Genomic DNA, 14946 nt, shown 5'->3' on the forward strand with positions numbered 1-14946 from the left:
CAAATCATGTGAAGGTATATCAACAAAGAATGGTGAGAAATTATAATCATAGAGTTAAGCCACACATTTTTCAATTGGCGATCTAGTTCTAAGGGAGAATCCAAGGAATCAACAAGATTGAGAAAAGAAGGGAAAATTTGAACCGAACTGGTTAGGTCCTTTTGTTATAGTAGCAACATATGGCGTAGGGGCATAAAAGTTATCTACACCTGAAGGTGATTGATTTGATAAGCCCATCAATGTTATTCATCTCAAGAAGTTCTATGCTTGAGATATTAAAGTCTTGAAGAAATCAGTAAAAATCAGAAAAGCAGAAAATCCCTAAAAAGCATAAAACAATGAAAACAGAACAAAAAAAATCAAATATGGAAAAAATGCAATAAATTTAGATAGTGAAAACCTGGTAAACAGGTGCTATCTAAAAGTGAGTTCTTCCATCTATGAGATCGCTTCGTGCACCTATCTACTCCATCCTATTTGCATCTACCATTTCCATCTATCCTAGCTCATCCTTTTCATCTTTCACATTCATTGCTCTGAACCATTTAGTAGGAAATATGCAGCTTACCAACAATTATCAATCTTTGACATACTTAGTGTAGTCACTGTCTTGGATTTTATAAATCATATCTGCATTATATCCCGCCATGGTTTGGATTTTAATCAATTTTTCGTACATCCGTAATAAAGTTTGTTTCCGCTGGGGGAAAAATCCTAATTCCTTTTGCTAAGGTGATCTTTTAAGTCTTTGAAATCCAAAACATTCAGAAAACTTAGAAAAAAACAAAAACACCCAGGGTTTTGAAACAGATAACAAGCAACAAAGCAATGAAGATTTAGCCATTTTGTAATAACTGAATCGTGAAACTTAGAAAACAAAGAATCAACCAGCAAGTAGTAAAGGATTATCAAGGATTATTGTCCAAGATGATTATATCAGTTAATGACCATGAGAGCATGTGAATGAAATACAACATTAAGTGTTTATATCTTGATTTATTGCTAATCATGTACTTTATGCGACTCAAGGATGTCCATGACTAGAGAAGCTATGATGGGGCATGATTATTTTCTTTGTTTGTTGTTTGTGGTTTATCTCTTATTAAGGTATGTACTTGTCTAAGGATATGATTGGCAAAAGATCAAGGAGGATGTTCTGAGTCATGCATGAAAGGGGATAATCCTTGTCTATTCTGCAAGAAATACTCAGGTCAGCTTGATTCATCATATTAAGTTGCTTGTATAAACTTGGTATATCAAAATCTACGTAAGAAATACTTAGGTCAGCTTGAATCATTATGTCTAGATGCTTGTATTTTATTACAACTTTTTTAAAGCTCAATGATGAAATCAAGCACTGTTATAAGACAACATATGAAGAATGGAAGTATCATTTTAGTTAGATAATTATTCATCTACATTATAAGCATTCATTGTCAGTTGTATTATAAGCATTTCGTTCCATTTAGAGATAAAATAAAGATTGAGTATACTTGGACAAACTAAAATAATTTTCTTTTAGGTTCATTCATTTCATTGAGTTTGCATTTTGATCATAATCATTTGCATTCCATTAGTTTGCATTTCATTAAGTGCATTTCATTAATCATGTAGTATATCATCATTATTATTTGCATTAGGATCATTATGATTGTAGTTCTTTTTATCCATTAAGGTCATTTAGTTGCATCTTTGTACTTAGATTCTTTTATCATTATAAGCATTACATATAAGCATCCATCACATAAGTTTGATCAAGCATATCATTCATAATCATCATTTGCATTTAAAAACATCAAACTTGAAATCAAATACATTTCATGCAGATCATTTGCATTTCAAATCATTATATGCATACACATTAAAAATAAAAAAATCAACATTCATTTGCATAAGTAATCATTAGAAGCATTCTCATATGGATAATTGCATTTGCATCATTTAAGTAAAGCATTATAGAATTAATTTCATTAGCATCCATGATCATCAAAATAAAAAATCAAAAGCATTTTCATTTCATCATCATTGCATCATATAGAACATCATCATCATGAAAATAAAGGAAAGAAAAGATCATCATAACATCATCCATCATTGCATATATATATAATCTATGTAATCAATACATATAGATCATCATCATATAGAGTAACATGCATAATAAATCATGAATCATCAACATCATATAGGGTCCATGTCTGCATATCATCATAACATAATAAACAATCCAAGTATACAATGATATCAAAAAAAAATCAATTAAATACAATGTCCCATGATACAAATCAATCTCATATCAATATGTCAACTAGGACAAAGAGCACCACTCTTTTCAGATATTGTAGGCCTCGCCGATCATCCTGTTTCCCCCTGGATGAATCAATACATCTAGATCCTCCTGCAATATGATATCAACAAAATGTCAGTTCTTGATCCAATCAATCACTTTGATCAATCAATCAGCTATCCTATCCCCTCACTTGAGATTTCTATCAATCTCTTTGACCACATATTAGTGACGCTCATTCATCATGAGGTTACACATCTAGTCTATCCAATCTTGAGTTTACATCATTGACATTCATCAATCATGAAGTCAATCAAACTCTATCCTATCAGGTCATCAAAGCTTCGAGTTTATATCATTGATCGTCATCGATCATGAGGTCAATCAAACTCTATCAATCATCAAATCAAGAAAAAACATCAAAGTAATCAAAGAGTGGACATTTTCATCAACCAAAGTTGTAGAAATTTCAATCAATTATCATGAGATTAATCGCTCAATAAAAAATTTTCAATAATTTTACGATCAATCTCCTGAGGGGGCACACAATCAGAAATTTTATCTCCATCAGGTGCATTATCGAGACTTGATTTAATCTTTGAAACAATGTTGTCTCAACATCATTTCAAAGAGGGGCAAAATGTATACACATAAAATTGGCTATGAGCAATTAAATAAATATTTTATATTTATTTAATAATTAATCTTCTATTAAATAGTTAATTTGAAAAGATTAATTAATTTAATTCATTTCATGTCCTTCTATTAATTAATTTAATTAAAACATTTTATTAATTGATTCATTATAGACTTTTCTTCTAATCAATTAATTAAATATCTAATATTTAATTATTTCTCTATCTACTATCCTATAGTCTCATTAATTAAATAATTTCTTAATTATTTAATCCCTTTTCCAACTCACCTTTCATTCTCCACATCACTTCTTCTTTGCCAACTCATCCATCATGTGGCTAAATTAATTGAACAAAATTAAATACAATAAAATCATTTATTAGCCACTTATCTTCAACTTCCAAAATAGAAATATTGTGTACGTACACATATTTCCTAACTTTCTTCTATATTCTCTCCAACATCCCTATATCTTAGGAGGACTTGAGTCCACTTGTCCTCTCATTCCTACATCTTCTCCAACTATCATATATCCTCTCAAGTATTCATCCCAATCAAGGTGAGATAAGTGACACTTGTCTTCTCCTTCCACCTTGTCTTCTCCTTCCTAAGGTGAGATGAGTGACAAGTATGACAAGCCTTACAAGCCTAACTGAAAGTATAGGAATCAGAAGAAATGCTATTATGTTGATGATGAAGGTGTTACAGATGATGAATCTGAAGGAGATGAAGTTGTATTTATTGCCATTAAAGAAGATGGATATGTGCCTATTGATTCCACTAGCTGTACTATTCGGGATAAATATTTAGCTACTAAAGTTGAAGAGAAAGATGAATGGGTGATTGACAGTGGTTGTTCACATCATATGACCAGTGATAAAATTAAATTTGAGTATGGAAAGATATGATGGTGGAATAGTTAGATTTGGAGATGACATAGCCTGTGTGATCCGTTGGAGAGGCTCTGTTTCTTTTGATGGTAAGAATAACATTGATGATGTCCTGTATGTTGAAGGTTTGAAGCATAATATTTTGAGTGTTGGACAAATGGTTGATAAAGGTTATGATCTACAATTCAAGAATGGAAAATGCAAGATCTTAAATGCCTCTGGTATAGAGATTGCATCTGGAACTACAGCTGAAGGTAACATTTTTTCATTTGAATGCCAATGAGAAAAGTTATTAAATTGCTCAGATTGATGAAAGTTAGTTGTGGCATAGGAGAATGTGTCGTGTAAATTTTGATTCAATGATTAAGATCTGTTCTACACAAGTTGTTAGAGATCTGCCTAAGATTGGTAAGCTTGATAATCCGGTATGTAAAGAATGTTAGTTGGGTAAGCAAACAAGAATTTCTTTCAAGAGTAAATAGCATACGCCTGATGGATTTTCATTATAAAATGATGAAGACATGGTATGTAAATTGAAGAAAGTTCTTTATGGATTGAAGTAAGCCCCTAGAGCCTAGTATGGTAGACTAGATAAGTATTTATTGAAATTGGGATTTAATAAAGGAGCTCCTAATAGTAATCTATACTTTAAGATTGAGAATGATAACATCTTAATTGTTGAAGTCTTTGTTGATGATATTATATTTGGAGGAGATAATTACTTGAGCATGAAACTTGTCGATGATATGCAAAAAGAATTTGAGATGTCTATGATTGGTGAAATAAATTTTTTTTAGGTTTGTATATTTCATAGACTGGAAAAGGTATATTCATATCTCAAACTAAGTATGTAAAGGAATTGTTGAAGAAGTTTGGGTTAGATGACTCCAAACTAGTTGGAACTCCTATGGTGACTGGTTGTAAATTGTCTAAGAATGATGAATCTCTGAAAGATAATCAGAGTTTGTATAGATCTATGGTTGGTGGACTGCTATATCTTACACAGACTAGACCGAACATTATGCATGTTGTGTGCATGGCTGCTAGATATCAAGCTGATCCAAAAGAGAGTCATGTCACTGCTGTGAAGAGGATATTCAGATACCTAAAGGGAACTGTGGATTATGGTTTGTGGTATCCGAGGAATGATTATTTCATGCTATGTGCTTACATCGATGCTAATTGGGCTGGTGATGTAGATGATCAAAAGAGCACTACCGATGGAGCATTATTTTTGGGAAAGAAGTTGGTTTCGTGGGCTAGTAAGAAACAAGATCCAGTGTCCTTATTTATTGTTGAAGCTGAGTACATTGTTGCTACTAGTAATTGCACTCAAGTAGTTTGGATGAAGCAAATATTGAAAGATATCAAAATTATCCATGATGAGCCTACTGTCATATACTATGATAATTGTAGTGCTATTAACATGTCAAATAATTTGGTGCAACATTCAAAGACTAAGCATGTGTCAATCAAATATCATTACTTGAGAGAGTAAGTCAGTGAAGAGAAGGTGAAGCTGGAGTATGTATCTATAAAGGAATAAATTGTTGATATTTTCACTAAGCCTTTTCTTGTAGATCCATTTGTCTATTTTATCTACCCCTCCTATTGAGAACTAGATGCATTGAGTTGCATCAATCCAGTGGACTTCAGAGCCTTATCCTTTTATCTAGATTGATGAGATGGTGTTGCTCCTTTGGTGGAGTAGTCTATTGACTTTGTTGTGTGTCTCAGGGGGAGAGATAATCATGATTTAGTTATGTGTTCTAAGATCTTTGGCATTGTTATCAAAGGGGGAGAGAGATCATGTGAAAAGCTACTTTATATGTCTTGATCTTAGGGGGAGTTTGCTAGTGATATCTTCTTTCTTTGCATTGATTGTTTTTCAAATTCATATGTTGCCATCAATGCCAAAGGGGGAGATTGTTGGATATTGTTGGTCATTCTTTTTGCTAGGTTTTTTTGTTGTCATTGATGTCAACATATTCCTTTGATTTTCTTCGGTGATTGTAGATTGGGAAGATCTTATGATCTGGTTTTGCAGTTTTGTTTTGCTTTGCAGAGCTTGGTATTTCCTCCGGTATATTCCAATGTGATCAGATATTGTGCTAGTATTTTGGGATATTTGTTTGTGATGATCTTGTGTATCTTCATTTTATATGGTTCATGATTTGGTGCTCCGCAAGTTACCTTTATTCGTGACAGTTGTTGATTGGTTGTGTTCTTGAGCTTCCAGACGTTGACAGATGAAGATTTGATAAGTGGTGTTGGTGCAGTTGTTTCTAATGTTTCTAATGTGCTTGTTGATGTTTCCTAGTCATGTCCTATTTGTTTTGGTGTTCTGCATTGATCATTGTGTGAGTTTCTGATGGTTTCTATGAACCGGTGATGATTTTTGTGTAATGCAGTTTTCCTGGTGGTGTAGCATGTTGCGGTTGATGTTGGCATGATTTCCGGTGGATTTAAGCATTTGGAAATTTGAATTAGGTCCATGTTATGTTATGTAAATAATTATATTGGTCTGTTGGTCAATCTTTGTATTGTGTGATGTAATTTTGTATTTGTGAGTTGAGGGTTTAGCCAACCTTGTTATTAAGGTTGATGAACTGTATAAATAGGTGATATATTCATGTAATTTAGGTGTTGTGGTTGTGTCTTCATTATCAAAGAGTAGTTTATGTGCGAACAAGGATTCATCTTTAAGCATTATAGTTGAGGAGAGATTGGTGTTGCTGAGCAAACATTTGTGCTTATCTGGAACTATAATTAGGCATTTAGAGATGTTATTCTTTTAGTTCATTTCTTTCGGATTGTAGTCTGAATCTTGTTGTAAGTCAGTGAGACTTCCATGAGGGTTGTAGCCTTCTGGGTCATTGTATTTGAGCAGTGAGCTCTAGGCAGTGTGTCTGAATGCATGTGCATTCCCCATTGTAATATTTTCACATACTACTGCAGAGTATCATCTTACTGTGGGTAGGTTCCCACCGTGGTTTTTCCCTTAACTGGGTTTTCCATATCAAAATCTTGGTGCTGTGAGTTGTGCTTTCAATTTTCTTATCTTTTCTATTGCTGTAGTTTATTAGATCTATATTTGTGATTAAGTTTGTAGATCTGATGAAAACTGATTCACCCTCCCCACCACCCTCTCAAATTTCCTCCTCTTTGCTGCTAACACTGTGGAATGGAAAACCGTCTACTGTGAAATACTTCAAAAAAATTGGAAGTAAATGTTACATTAAAGAGACGAGGACAATCTTAGGAAGTTTGACTCTCTAGCAGATGAAGGAATATTTCTAGGATATACTAGAAATAGTAAGGCTTACCGGTGTTTCAATAAAAGGCTAAATAAGATAGTAGAAAGTACAAATGTGAAAGTATACGAAGAATGGAATCAAATTGAACCTAAGACTAAAATTGGTGTTGAGATTATTCTAGTGATTTCATAGAAGACAAGTGATCTGGAAGAGGACAAGGAGAAGGAATCAAATGAAGAAGAAGAAGAAGAAGAGGAAGACTTTGCAAAAGTTCTTGCTAAATATGTTTAGAAGCATCATTCAAAAAACTAGATAATTGTAGACAAGACAAAAGGTCTTCAGACAAGAAGGAAGATTGCAAAAGCTCAAGAACAAGCCAACCATTATTTTCTATCATTGATTGAGCCAAAGACTTATGAAGAAGATAGTAAAGATGAGAGTTGGGTAAAAGCAATGGAAGAAGAACTAAATTAGATACATAAGAGAAAGACTTAGGAACTGGTACTTAGACTGATAGACAAGAAAGTGGTAGGAACTAAATGGGTGTTTAGGAACAAGATAAATGAGCAAGGACATGTTACAAGGAATAAAGAGAGACTGGTATGTAAAGGATATTCTGAGGTAGAAGGCATATATTTTGAAGAAACTTTTTCTCTAATAACAAGGATGGAAGCTATTCATATGTTTCTTGTATTTTCTGCTTACCAGAACTTTAGTATTTATTAGATGGATGTCAAATCAACATTTTTGAATGGAGATCTAGAAGAAGAGGCATACATTAAGTAATCAATGGATTCAAACTGACAGAAGAACCATATATGGTGTACACACTAAAAAAAGCATTGTATGGACTCAAACAAGCACCTAGAGCATGGTATGCAAGATTAGACAGGTATTTGTTTCAAAAGAATTTTTAGAAAGGTACTACAAATAGTAATATTTATTTCAAAATTGATGGAGATAAGTTTTTGATTATTATAGTTTATGTTGATGATATTATATTTGGAGGAAATGATAACCTATGTAAAAAGTTTGCTAAATAGATGCAAAGAGAATTTGAGATGTCAATGATTGGTGAATTATCCTTCTTTCTTGGGTTGCAAGTTTCAATCTAAAAATGGAATATTTATCTCACAAACTAAATATGTGAAAGAAATGTTGAAGAATTTTGGCTTTGATTATTGTAAACTATTTACAACTCCTTTAACCATTGAGTGCAAGCTAAAAAAAAATGACGAGTCTCTAGAGGTTGAACAAAAGAAGTACAGGTCAATGATTGATGGATTGTTGTATTTGATTGTGTCCAGACCAAATATCATGCAGGCAGTGTGTTTGGTGGCTAGATTTTAGGCAAATCTGAAGGTGACACATGAGCAAGTTGTGAAAATAATTTTTTAGATATTTGAAAGGTACTATGGATTTTAGACTCTGGTATAAAAGAGTGGAGATTTCATGTTCAAATCTTATATTGTTACAGATTGGGCTAGACGTGTTGATAACCGTAAGAATACTAGTGGTGGTGCTTTCTTTTTAGGAGACAAATTGGTCTCCTGGTTCAGTAAGAAATAGGATTCAGTTTCCCTATGTACTGTTGAAATAAAGTATATTGCAGCAACATCTTATTGTACTCAGGTAATGTGGATGAGACAAACTCTTAAAGATATCAAGGTAACATATGCTGAATGAATTCCTATTATGTGTGACAATACAAGTATGTAATAAAGATTTCAAAGAATCTAGTTATGCTTTCAAGAACAAAACACATTTCAATTAGATATCACTACTTAAGGGAGAAGGTTGCTGAGAAGGAAGATCAAATGGAATACATCTCTACAAAGGAATAGGTTGCAGATATTTTCACTAAGGCCTTGGAAAATGATATATTTGAGTTTCTTCGAGAGAAGCTTGGGGTTATTGCCCCTCCTTCTAGCTAGATGCATTATGGAGGTGCATCTTTCCAGGGGGAGGTTTCATGCCCATTTCTTTTCTTGGATTGATGTTGTAGCTGCTCTTAGGGGGGGTAGTTTAGTGTGTAGTGTTTTTGTGGCCTTTGTCTTTTATGGGAAAGGGAGAGAGATTGAACAGTTTTGGGAGAGATAGAGCAGTATTTACACTATTTCTGATTTGGCAGTATTGTTTGGTCAAGTATTAAGTTTAGTCAAGTGTTTCCATCAATGACAAAGAGGGAGATTGTTGGAAGTATGTGTTGATGTGGTTGTCATTGATGTCAAACTTGTGGTTTTGGAAGTTGTTGGTTCGGAATGTCTGTGGTGCAGAGATATCTTGTTGTGTTGGTGTTGTAGTTCTTCTCTTAGTGTTTGGGTCCAAAAAGTGTTGTTGACATTATTTAATATTGTTATATTCATTGATTATGTTTTTGGCATCATGGATATGTTAGTTTGGTGATCTAGAAATATCTTTGTGTTCTCCAGATGTTGTGGCATTTTTCATAGCTGGTTGTGATATTCTATGCTAGACCTATCTTTGGGTCCAGATATGATTTGTGGAAGGTAATTTGTGTTGGTATTATGGATATGTTGCATTGGTTTTGTCATTGATGTCAAAACTTATCAACACTTATCCTTCTAGAGATCTTTGGTTATGTTCACCGACAAGTTCAGTGACTTATGCACAGTTACCGATATTTGGTTCATCGACAGGTTATATTGTTCATCGGCACTGAGGATGACTTGTTATCATCTGGAGATCACTTGGTTATGTCAAAGACATGGTTATGGACCGACTTGCATTATCTATTCTAGATCAGTATGACATGTTATGGAGATGGTTTAATCAATTGGTATTGTTGTTGAGCTGACATGATGCATCGCATCTTGACTTACTTGTAATTGATTTTATTGTAATATTCTTAGTGAGCCGACCTACACATTTGGTCTTAGGTTTTGGTATATATGTAAGAAAGAAGTAAGAAAACAAGTAGAAGGTATATGGTTATGGTATTGTAACATGGTATGTGTGAATATTCAAGATCATATGAGCAGACCATAGAGAAGGAGATAATTAGAGCTTAACTGGTACTAAATCCAGCATTGGAGATGCTACTTTGAGCAGTACATTATCATTGGATTTAATCATCGAATTATAGTCAGCGTGACTCCTATTTTGTGATTGAGCAGTGAGCTCTAGGCAGTTGGCCTTTCTACATGTGTAGACCCCATTTGTATACACATACTATCTACAGTAGTATCATCTGATTGTGGGTAAGGTTTCCCACCATGGTTTTTCCCCTTACAGGGTTTCCACGTACAAATCTTTGTGTTATGTGTTGTGGATGTTGTTTCTCTTTCTGTTTCATGCATTAAGTTTCATCGGTATTGATATTAATTGTTAATATGTTTACTGACATTAAGTTTGGTTTACTGGTATTATGTATCAAGTTTGATCAAGTTATATTTGGGCTGAAATTATTAGACAACTTATTCACCCCCCCTCTCAGTTGCCTCCGGGTCCTAACAATTGGTATCAGAGCTAAGTCCTTTTTTTGCAGAAGTTTAACAACTTGAGGAGATTCTATGGCAGCTAACTATTTTAGGAAGGACAGTTTGAACCTTGATGGAACTAACTATGGTATATGGAAGATCAGAATGGAGACACATCTGAATTACATTGGAAAAGAGATATGGGATGTTACACAAAATGGCTATGTTGGCCCTACACTGAATCAACCTAATCCACCTACATTGGGTAAGGATCAAGAGAATGATTGCAAAGCAAGAGAAGCACTTTTGAGTGCCTTGTCAGATCAACAAATCATGGGATTATCAGACCGATCTACTACTAAAGATATTTGGGATAAATTGGAAACATTGAATGAATGAGATTCCACTACCAAAATTGCAAATTGGAATGCTTCTGGGTCAAGTATGAAAATTTGAAAATGGAAGAAGATGAAAGAATTTTTTCTTTTATGGAAAGGGTTAATGAAAATGTTTTGGGAATAAAATGCTGTGGAGGTTCCTTAAGTGAAGATGAAATTGTTTCTAAAGTTTTCAGAGAATTGCCACCGACATACAAAATGAAAGTAACTGCTATTAATGAGTTAAGAACTATGCCTAATACATCAGTATCTAGAGATACCTTGGTTGGAAAACTTTCATCATTTGAGCTTGAGGAATTTGGTCCCGTTGCTACAATTAAAACAGATTTAGCCTTCAAAGCATCATCATCTGCAACATCTTCATCATCAGCTAATAAATCTGATTGGAAAGCACTTTATACAAGAGAACTTGAAGATATTAGGAGGGAAAATGAAGAACTGGAAGAACTTGAAGCACTATTTGCAAGGAAAATGCCTAAAGGTCCTATTGGAGGTAAGTATGAAGGTAAAGGACCTTTTAAATGTTTTAACTGCAATAAAATTGCTCATATGGCATCTAGATGTCCTGACAGACATGCAAGATTGAGAGAAGAAGCTAAAAGAATATATAAGCCTAACCCTGAATATCAGAGATACAAATTTAAGAAGAATAGAGACAAATCATGTTACTATGCTGATGAAGGAGTTACTGATGATTCTGATGAAGAACTAAGAGACAATGGATGGGCTTTTGTTGCAATAACAAAAGATAATTTGACACCTATTGTTCCACTAGTAGAGCAGGGCCTGACAACTAAAATTGAAGAAAAGGATGAATGGATTATAGATTTCAGATGTTCACATCATATGACTGGTGATAAAAGTAAATTCTTATCTTTTCAGGAATACAATGGAGGTCTAGTAAGATTTGGAGATGACAAAGCTTGTTTGATCAGAGGAAAAGGCACAATATCTTTTGATGGTAAGCATAATCCTGACAATGTTTATTATGTTAAAGGTTTGAAGCATAATCTTTTGAGTGTTGGTCAATTAGTTGAAAAAGGGTTTCAGCTACAATTCAAGAATGGTAAATGCAAAATCATGAATAGAACTGGTTTGGAAATTGCAACCGGTAATCAAACTAGAGGCAATATCTTTCATTTGAATAAAAATGAAAAGACATGTTTGATTGCACATATTGATGAAAGTTGGTTATGGCATAAAAGACTCTGTCATGTGAATTTTGATTGCATTGTAAAGATTAGTTCATCTAAGGCAGTAAGGGATTTAAATAAGATTGTAAAACCTCATAATCTGGTATGTAAGGAATGTCAAATGGAAAAGCAAGTTAGAACAACTTTCAAGAGTATTTTTGAGAAAACCAATGATGTTCTTGATTTAATTCATACTGACTCCTGTCGTCCGGAAAGAACAAGAAGTCTACAGGGAGATATATACTTTATGCTAATCATTGATGAATATTCTAGAATGTGTTGGATTACATTTCTTAGGGAGAAATCAAAAGCTTTTGGGAAATTTAAATTATTCAAGGCACTTGTAGAGAATGAAACTGGTAAGAAAATCAAATGTTTAAGATCAGATCAAGGAGGTGAATTTACATCTAAGGAGTTCAATACATTTTGTGAAGTGAATGGAATTAGAAGACAACTATCAACACCCTAGACACCTCAACAAAATGGAGTTGTGGAAAGGAAGAATAGAACTATTCTGGATGCAGCTAGAAGCATGATATCAGAAGCAAATCTACCTCATGTGTATTGAAGAGAAGCAATGAATACAATAGTTTACACTTCAACAGAGTTCACATCAAAGGTGAAACCGGTAAGACACCCTATGAATTATGGTTTGGTAATATTCCCACTCTTAAGTACTTCAGAATATTTGGAAGCAAATGTTACATTAGGAGAGATGAGTATATTGGTAAATTTGATCCTAGAAGTGATGAAGGAATATTTCTTGGTTATTCATTTAAGAGCAAAGCATATAGATGTTTTAATAAAAGATTGCAGAAAATCATTGAGAGTGCAAATGTGAAGATAGATGAACACTTTAGAAGAAATTCAAGGTCTATGGATTCTGAACCGACAGTTGAGATAATCACAAATAAACCTATACAGAGTGCACCAGTACAGAATGTTGATCCAGTCACACCGGCATCATTAGAGTATTCCACAACGACTGAAGGACAACAACAAGTGAACACACCCATGTATTTAAGACTAAATCACTTTGAAAGTCAGATAATTGGGAATAAGTATCTAGGAGTTATGACAAGAGGAAGACTGGCAAATGAAGAGGTATGTTTAATTTCTCAAATCAAACCAGCATCTGTCATTGAGGCATGTGAAGATAAACATTGGATTAAAGCTATGGAAGATGAATTGGACCAAATTGAAAAGAACAATACATGGACATTAGTTCCCCTTCCTAAAGATAAAAATGTAATTGGAACTAAATGGGTATTCAGAAACAAACTTAATGAAGATGGTAAGGTAATCAGAAACAAAGCAAGATTAGTGTGTAAAGGATATTCACAGAAAGAGGGAATTGATTACAATGAAACCTTTGCACCGGTAGCTATAATTGAGGCAGTTAGATTATTTCTTGCATTTGTAACACACAAGAACTATAAACTATATCAAATGGATGTTAAATGTGCAGTTTTGAATGGTGATCTTGAAGAGGAAGTTTACATTGAACAACCTGATGGATTTTCATTAACAAATGATAAAGATATGGTTTGCAGATTAAGGAAAGCTTTATATGGATTGAAGCAAGCTCCTAGAGCCTGGTATGCTAGATTGAACAAATATCTTTTGAAGCTTGGTTACACTAAAGGTAATGCTGACAACAACTTATATTTCAAAGTGACTAATGAAGACATTTTAGTTATTGAAGTTTTTGTTGATGACATCAGTTGTGGAGGAGAAGATGGATTGTGTAAATACTTTTCTAATAAGATGTAGGAAGAATTTGAAATGCCTATGATTGGGGAGATAATTTTTTTTTTAGGATTGCAAATTTCACAGACTGATAAAGGTATATTCTTATGTCAATCAAAGTACCTGAAGGAATTACTGAAGAAGTTTGGTATGGAAAACTCTAAACCGGTAAGTACTCCTATGACTACAACTGATAAACTATCTTTGAAGGATGATTCAGCTCCTGTTAATCCAACAAGATACAAATCTATGATTGGAGGTTTATTGTATTTGACACAAACAAGACCTGATATAATGAATGTAGTGTGTATTTTTTCAAGATTTCAAAGTAATCCTAGAGAAAAACATGAATCAACAGTGAAAAGGATTTTCTGGTATTTACAAGGCACAACAAATCTTGGTTTATGGTATCCTAAAGATGAAAATTTTGATTTATGTGCATACATCGATGCTAATTGGGCAGGAGATGTAGATGATAGAAAGAGAACCACCAATGGGGCATTCTTTCTTGGTAACAGATTGATTTCATGGTTGAGCAAGAAATAGAGTTGTACATCATTATCAACAACAAAATCATAATATGTTGCAGCAACAACTAATTGTACTTAGGTATTATGGATTAATAAAATGTTGAAGGACATAAAGGTAAAATGCAAAGAACCTATAATCATCTATTGTGACAATTCAACAATAATTGATATATCCAAGAATCCCGTATTTCACTCTAAAACTAAACATGTTTCTATCAAATACAATTTTCTGAAAGAGAATGTTGAAGCAAAAGAAGTGAGATTGGTTTATGTGAATACTAAAGAGAAGATTGCAAATATCTTTACTAACCCTTTACCTAAGGAAACTTTTGAATATCTCAAAGAGCAGCTTGGGGTTATACCCTCACTGGTAGAGACTGAGACAGTTGATGCTTAGCATCAAACCAACAGAATTTACAAAGTTTTTTTTTTTCCGGCTTTGATTGAGGAGAGCTACTTCTCAGGGGAAGTAGTTGGTATTTGTAATTTGTTATATGAACTGGTTGTATCTAGTATTTGTATTTCTTTGGCATTTGATGTCAAAGGGGGAGAGATATCTTTGTAAA

Source organism: Cryptomeria japonica, chromosome 11 (genome assembly GCF_030272615.1).
Source record: "Cryptomeria japonica chromosome 11, Sugi_1.0, whole genome shotgun sequence".
NCBI classification, from domain to species: Eukaryota; Viridiplantae; Streptophyta; class Pinopsida; order Cupressales; family Cupressaceae; genus Cryptomeria; species Cryptomeria japonica.